The following is a 7,460-nucleotide window of genomic DNA, read 5'->3' on the forward strand; positions in this document are numbered from 1 at the left end:
TGGCACAGTGGTGATGGGTCTGTGTGGCACAGTGGTGATGGGTCTGTGTGGCACAGTGGTGGTGGGTCTGTGTGGCACAGTGGTGATGGGTCTGTGTGGCACAGTGGTGATGGGTCTGTGTGGCACAGTGGTGATGGGGTCTGTGTGGCACAGTGTTGATGGGTCTGTGTGGCACAGTGTTGATGGGTCTGTGTGGCACAGTGGTGATGGGTCTGTGTGGCACAGTGGTGATGGGGTCTGTGTGGCACAGTGTTGATGGGTCTGTGTGGCACAGTGTTGATGGGTCTGTGTGGCACAGTGGTGATGGGTCTGTGTGGCACAGTGGTGATGGGTCTGTGTGGCACAGTGGTGATGGGTCTGTGTGGCACAGTGGTGATGGGTCTGTGTGGCACAGTGGTGATGGGTCTGTGTGGCACAGTGGTGATGGGTCTGTGTGGCACAGTGGTGATGGGTCTGTGTGGCACAGTGGTGATGGGTCTGTGTGGCACAGTGGTGATGGGTCTGTGTGGCACAGTGGTGATGGGTCTGTGTGGCACAGTGGTGATGGGTCTGTGTGGCACAGTGGTGATGGGTCTGTGTGGCATAGTGGTGATGGGTCTGTGTGGCACAGTGGTGATGGGTCTGTGTGGCACAGTGGTGATGGGTCTGTGTGGCACAGTGGTGATGGGTCTGTGTGGCATAGTGCTGATGGGTCTGTGTGGCACAGTGGTGATGGGTCTGTGTGGCACAGTGGTGATGGGTCTGTGTGGCACAGTGGTGATGGGTCTGTGTGGCATAGTGGTGATGGGTCTGTGTGGCACAGTGGTGATGGGTCTGTGTGGCACAGTGGTGATGGGTCTGTGTGGCACAGTGGTGATGGGTCTGTGTGGCACAGTGGTGATGGGTCTGTGTGGCACAGTGGTGATGGGTCTGTGTGGCACAGTGGTGATGGGTCTGTGTGGTACAGTGGTGATGGGTCTGTGTGGCACAGTGGTGATGGGTCTGTGTGGCACAGTGGTGATGGGTCTGTGTGGCACAGTGGTGATGGGTCTGTGTGGCACAGTGTTGATGGGTCTGTGTGGCACAGTGGTGATGGGTCTGTGTGGCACAGTGGTGATGGGTCTGTGTGGCACAGTGGTGATGGGTCTGTGTGGCACAGTGGTGATGGGTCTGTGTGGCACAGTGGTGATGGGTCTGTATGGCACAGTGGTGATGGGTCTGTGTGGCACAGTGGTGATGGGTCTGTGTGGCACAGTGGTGATGGGTCTGTGTGGCACAGTGTTGATGGGTCTGTGTGGCACAGTGGTGATGGGTCTGTGTGGCACAGTGGTGATGGGTCTGTGTGGCACAGTGGTGATGGGTCTGTGTGGCACAGTGGTGATGGGTCTGTGTGGCACAGTGGTGATGGGTCTGTATGGCACAGTGGTGATGGGTCTGTGTGGCACAGTGGTGATGGGTCTGTGTGGCACAGTGTGGATGGTTCCAGGGGTCCCTGTGGCACAGTACATTTTTTTCATTTTGCTAACACACTGAAGTTTGGTAATTGTGCACTTAAAATCTGTTGGTAAAATTGGCCCTGCTGCTTCCCCCCCCCCCCCTCTTTTCTCTCTACCCTAGCCCCCTCTTCCTCTCTTCTTCCCCTCCTCCTCTTCCCCCTCCCTCTCTCCCTCTCCCCCCTCCACTACCCCACACTGACATCATTAACAGTTCTGGTCTGGAGATAATTACATTACCAAGTTATCACAGGGGCGTTAATGCTCTTACCGAACCTTACCGTCTCCCTGTACTGTGGTTTGTGTCACTTGGACCCCGGGGGGGAGGGTCGTCTCCTCTGGACCCCGGGGTGGTGGGGTCTCCCCTGGACCCCCGGGGGGGGGGGTCGTCTCTCTGGACCCCTGGGGGGGGGCACCATACAGCTCTGGCGTCGGGACACTCCATTTAATTCATGTTGATATAAGCGATAAACGGTGTCAGGAAGACATAAACATATTACAGCGTTACGATGTTGTTGCAGTGTCCGGGGAGTGATGACGTCGCTGGCCTGGGCTTCAACGTGTAACACAGCTAAGTGCCGGCGTGCACCAGTTGAGGCGTCTCGTGGGTCATCCGGACAAGCAACAGTGGTAGAGTAATTAGTACACACATAATTGGCCGCGGGAAGGAACGGCGCTCCTCTCACCCAGTTCGTTGTCATTTTCACCGACTCGACCAATCCGGTCAAATGAGATGTAATAGTTGAACTGTAATCACCTAAATATTGACGTTTTCTATGCTCTGATATCGATAGGGTAAGAGGGTTGCTTGGGTTTGTATGTGTCTGGTCAGGTAAAAATACTAACTTGTATTTTTATATGAGAGAGCCGTGAGTGGAGAGGAGTGAGGAGACATGATCACACCACAGCACAGATATGCTGTTTTTTTTTTTTTTGCTGTGCGAAATTGCAAAATAAGAACATACTGGAGCGAGCGATATGATGTGAAATGCAGAATGGGCAGAGTGCTTGAGGTGCTATAAGGATAACCAGAGAGCAAGGATAACACATCAGGGAGCCACGGATGTTCAATATACTCCCAGCTAATGTAAGAAATATTGTCGGAACAAAGGTGGACAAGTTCCAGGATGAATTAAAACACGTTCCTGCAAGAAGTGCCCAACCACCCTGGTTATGTGGGGCTGCGAGCTGCTCCAAGCATCCCCACAGCCTGTTACTTTGAGTTATCACAAGTTAAGACCATACACCGGGCTCTGCGAGGAGAAGAACTCCTAAGAGTCCACTCCAGGTGTATACTCCAGGTGTTTACACACCCGCCTGAGTCTCTCACCCCCCCCCCCACACACTCCGGCATCCAGACTCTGGCAGCATCATTCACCTAAATATTGACGTAAGGAGAGAGATCCCCACAAACCAAAATAAAGGCTGAGGTAAAACTGCTGTGATCCTTCACTGAGAGGCTGCGAGTTGGCCACAATCTTTGCTATTCACCTCGACACTGAATTCTTGTTAGGCGCTCTTGACGAGGGTAAGGAGCTCACACCCAGTTCACTTAACAGTTCACACCCAGTTAGAGGGTGTGGTAATGGCAGCGTGGCGTGGGGGGGGGGCAGGAGGGGGTTGTGGTGAGGGGGAGGAGGATGTGGTAGTGATTAGAGGAGGGGGGAGGGAGAGGGGAGGGGGGGATATAATGTGGCTAGGGAGAGTATTTGTGAAGGGAGAGTTGCTCATGGAGAACTCTTCAGACACCAAGGGAAATGCCGTGAAAGAGACGAGTGTCATCTAGGTCCTTACATGCCCGCTTGGGAACTCTCAGTCCCAATGATCTCAATATATAGGCAAGACATCATCATCATTTTTCTTTAGGTCGCCTGACAAAGGACAAACAACAGGGCTCCATCATAGAACATATAACTTGTACTCACGACATAAGAGGCTCCACAAGGAACAAGTGACTAATGAACAAATCCACAAGGGCCGTGACGAGGATTCGAACCTGCGTCCGGGAGCATCCCAGACACTGCCTTAATCGACTGAGCTACGACAGGGTTAAAAGAGTTGAAACCGAAGTTCTACTGAACTTATTGGTCCCGCAGCCTCTCCGAGGCACAAACCAGGGTCGATTAAGGCAGTGTCTGGGATGCTCCCGGACGCAGGTTCGAATCCTCGTCACGGCCCTTGTGGATTTGTTCATTTAATGCATCACGTTAGTGTGATCTCTGTGTCTAACAAGTGACTAAGTATCTTTCTAATACGCCAGCTATGATATGAATTACTAGAAGCTAGTGTTATAACGCCGAAATGTGAGCACCAACAGCCTCAGTGATCAGGCTATCATGCCTGAAACTCTGGTCAGAAACATGGCTGCAAGAATTCTGACACAAACCTATTAAGATCAAATAGTCCATAGTAATGGTGAGTACAAACTACCCCTTCCAAAGGTAAGTTCGAACAAGCTTAATTTTCCTAAAAATATGTTTTCAAAGCCCTGAAAGCTGCCATAAAGCGTGTTTAACACTCTGAACTCTCCTGTGAGGAGTTGGGCAGTAAAATATCACGGAAGATGAAAGCTAAGGAAATCTTGGATAATTTCTTGGATACTTTTCTTCACCTGTTTCAGAGACCATAAAACTTAGACTTGAAATTGAAGTCTGTTGGAGTTATTCAGCGACTTAGCCCCCCCTCTCCCCAGAGTGTGTGTGTGTGTGTGTGTGTGTGTGTGTGTGTGTGTGTGTTTAAGTGTAAGTGAAAGAAAGAAAGAAAGAGCAAGCAAGCTTGCTTGCTTGCTTGCTTGCATACATGTTTGTGTGGCTCTGAGATTCTTTTCAAGTGGGTTGACTTAGATACAAAAGTCTCTCTCTCTCTCCCTCTCTCCTGGTTTTAGTGTTAAACATATCCGTAAGACTGTGAACTTTAACGTCACGAACCAAGTGAAACCAAACTCATTGGTCATAACAATGTCGTAATAAACTCTTTTTACATGGAAAAGCATATAGAATTTTTTTTAGCTAATATCGCCTCGGCTTCGAGTCAAAACCCTCCAGTGTTCATCCAAAGTCTTGTTCCTCGGAGCTGAAAATCCGTTTTCTTCAGACGATGTTTTCGCAAGCCTCGCTGTTAGGGGGCTGAAGAGGGGAGCGTTTCCCCCTGTATTTATACAGAGTTAATATTAATGGTGCAGACGGCATTGGGCAAACAGGCTGGTGGGTTGGCCAGCAGGTTAAGTGTACACCTTTATTTACATTCCTGTTGCACTGCTTCACTCCTTAAATATTCAGGTGGACTGCTGCTGCTGCTGCCGCTGCTGCTGCTGCAGGATGCTGGGGCGCGGCGCTCCCGGCCGCTTCTCATGCTCTTGATGCCGCGGGGCGCTGCTGCTGCTGCTGGTGGTGGTGGTAATGGTGGTGATGGTGGTAGTGGTGGCTGCTGCTTCTACCCCTCTTTAGTCTTGCTGTGTTTTGATTATCGTCTCCTGCTTGGTAGTGCTACAACAAGACTGCTGCTCACTGCCCATGGACGTTCTCGCAGCTGCTGTGATCGCAGCTGCTGCACGTGAGAGAGGTTGCAATCCCGCGGGCGGGAGCGGGTGGGGTGAGGCTTGTTTCTCCTGTTTCACTGCGCCTGTTTCCTATCTCTTAGGTACTCCCTCGCCCATTTCCCGCTCCTGGATGGTGTTCCAACAGACACCTGGATGGTGTTCCAACAGACACCTGGATGGTGTTCCAACAGACACCTGGATGGTGTTCCAGCAGACACCTGGATGGTGTTCCAGCAGACACCTGGGTGGTGTTCCAACAGACACCTGGATGGTGTGTTAGGCGGTGAAGGGTGGGGGGGGGGGGGGTGTAAATGAAATATGATAAAAACGTGAGAAAAGAGTCATTGTATTATTCTAAGAACACTCGAAAGGCAGGACAAGGAGCCTAGCACGACCCTGTGAGAATATCTGGGTGAGCTCTCACACACACACACACACACACACACACACACACACACACACACACACACACACACACACACACACACACACACACACACACTCACACACACACACACACACACGCGCACGCGTGTGTGTGTGGCGTGGCTGGAGTCCTGTGTGTTTCTTCCCTTGCAACTTTTCCCGAGACAAAGAAAAGGTCTACATTAGCCTTAGACGCATTGATTCTCCCAGCGTCCCCTGGTCCACCCAGCGTCCCCTGGTCCACCCAGCGTCCCCTGGTCCACCCAGCGTCCCCTGGTCCACCCAGCGTCCCCTGGTCCACCCAGCGTCCCCTGGTCCACCCAGCGTCCCCCTGGTCCACCCAGCGTCCCCTGGTCCACCCAGCGTCCCCTGGTTCACCCAGCGTCCCCTGGTCCACCCAGCGTCCCCTGGTCCACCCAGCGTCCCCTGGTCCACCCAGCGTCCACTGGTCCACCCAGCGTCCCCTGGTCCACCCAGCGTCCCCTGGTCCACCCAGCGTCCCCTGGTCCACCCAGCGTCCCCTGGTCCACCCAGCGTCCCCTGGTTCACCCAGCGTCCCCTGGTCCACCCAGCGTCCCCTGGTCCACCCAGCGTCCCCTGGTCCACCCAGCGTCCCCTGGTTCACCCAGTGTCCCCTGGTCCACCCAGCGTCCCCTGGTTCACCCAGCGTCCCCTGGTCCACCCAGCGTCCCCTGGTCCACCCAGCGTCCCCTGGTCCACCCAGCGTCCCCTGGTCCACCCAGCGTTCCCTGGTCCACCCAGCGTCCCCTGGTTCACCCAGCGTCCCCTGGTCCACCCAGCGTCCCCTGGTTCACCCAGCGTCCCTTGGTCCACCCAGCGCGGGGACAGCCGGTCCACTGTATGCCTTGTAATTATTGTTGTGTTAGCAAATATACCGTCGGATTAGATATGCTAATTTCCCCCTTGAACATTGGTTTAGTTATGTTGTGAAACATCGCTCCTGAAACATTACAAGTGTGTGGAAATTGACCAGTAAGTGGTATTGAAACTTCTGATATCTCTCCCTGTTGCTTCTGCTATCTCTCCCTGTTGTTTCTGCTATCTCTCTCCCCCTGTACTTTCTGCTATCTCTCCCTGTAGCTTCTGCTATCTCTCCCTGTTGTTTCTGCTATCTCTCCCTGTTGCTTCTGCTATCTCTCCCTGTTGCTTCTGCTATCTCTGTCTGTAGCTTCTGCTATCTCTCCCTGTAGCTTCTGCTATCTCTCCCTGTAGCTTCTGCTATCTCTCCCTGTTGTTTCTGCTATCTCTCCCCCCCTGTAGTTTCTGCTATCTCTCCCTGTAGCTTCTGCTATCTCTCCCTGTTGTTTCTGCTATCTCTCCCTGTTGCTTCTGCTATCTCTCCCTGTTGCTTCTGCTGTCTCTGTCTGTAGCTTCTGCTATCTCTCCCTGTAGCTTCTGCTATCTCTCCCTGTAGCTTCTGCTATCTCTCCCTGTTGTTTCTGCTATCTCTCTCCCCCTGTTGTTTCTGCTATCTCTCCCTGTTGCTTCTGCTATCTCTCCCTGTTGTTTCTGCTATCTCTCCCTGTTGCTTCTGCTATCTCTCCCTGTTGTTTCTGCTATCTCTCTCCCCCTGTAGTTTCTGCTATCTCTCCCTGTAGCTTCTGCTATCTCTCCCTGTTGTTTCTGCTATCTCTCCCTGTTGCTTCTGCTATCTCTCCCTGTTGCTTCTGCTATCTCTGTCTGTAGCTTCTGCTATCTCTCCCTGTAGCTTCTGCTATCTCTCCCTGTAGCTTCTGCTATCTCTCCCTGTTGTTTCTGCTATCTCTCCCCCCCTGTAGTTTCTGCTATCTCTCCCTGTAGCTTCTGCTATCTCTCCCTGTTGTTTCTGCTATCTCTCCCTGTTGCTTCTGCTATCTCTCCCTGTTGCTTCTGCTATCTCTGTCTGTAGCTTCTGCTATCTCTCCCTGTAGTTTCTGCTATCTCTCCCTGTAGCTTCTGCTATCTCTCCCTGTTGTTTCTGCTATCTCTCTCCCCCTGTAGTTTCTGCTATCTCTCCCTGTTGC

This window comes from Procambarus clarkii, chromosome 23, assembly GCF_040958095.1.
Source record: "Procambarus clarkii isolate CNS0578487 chromosome 23, FALCON_Pclarkii_2.0, whole genome shotgun sequence".
Classification (NCBI taxonomy): domain Eukaryota; kingdom Metazoa; phylum Arthropoda; class Malacostraca; order Decapoda; family Cambaridae; genus Procambarus; species Procambarus clarkii.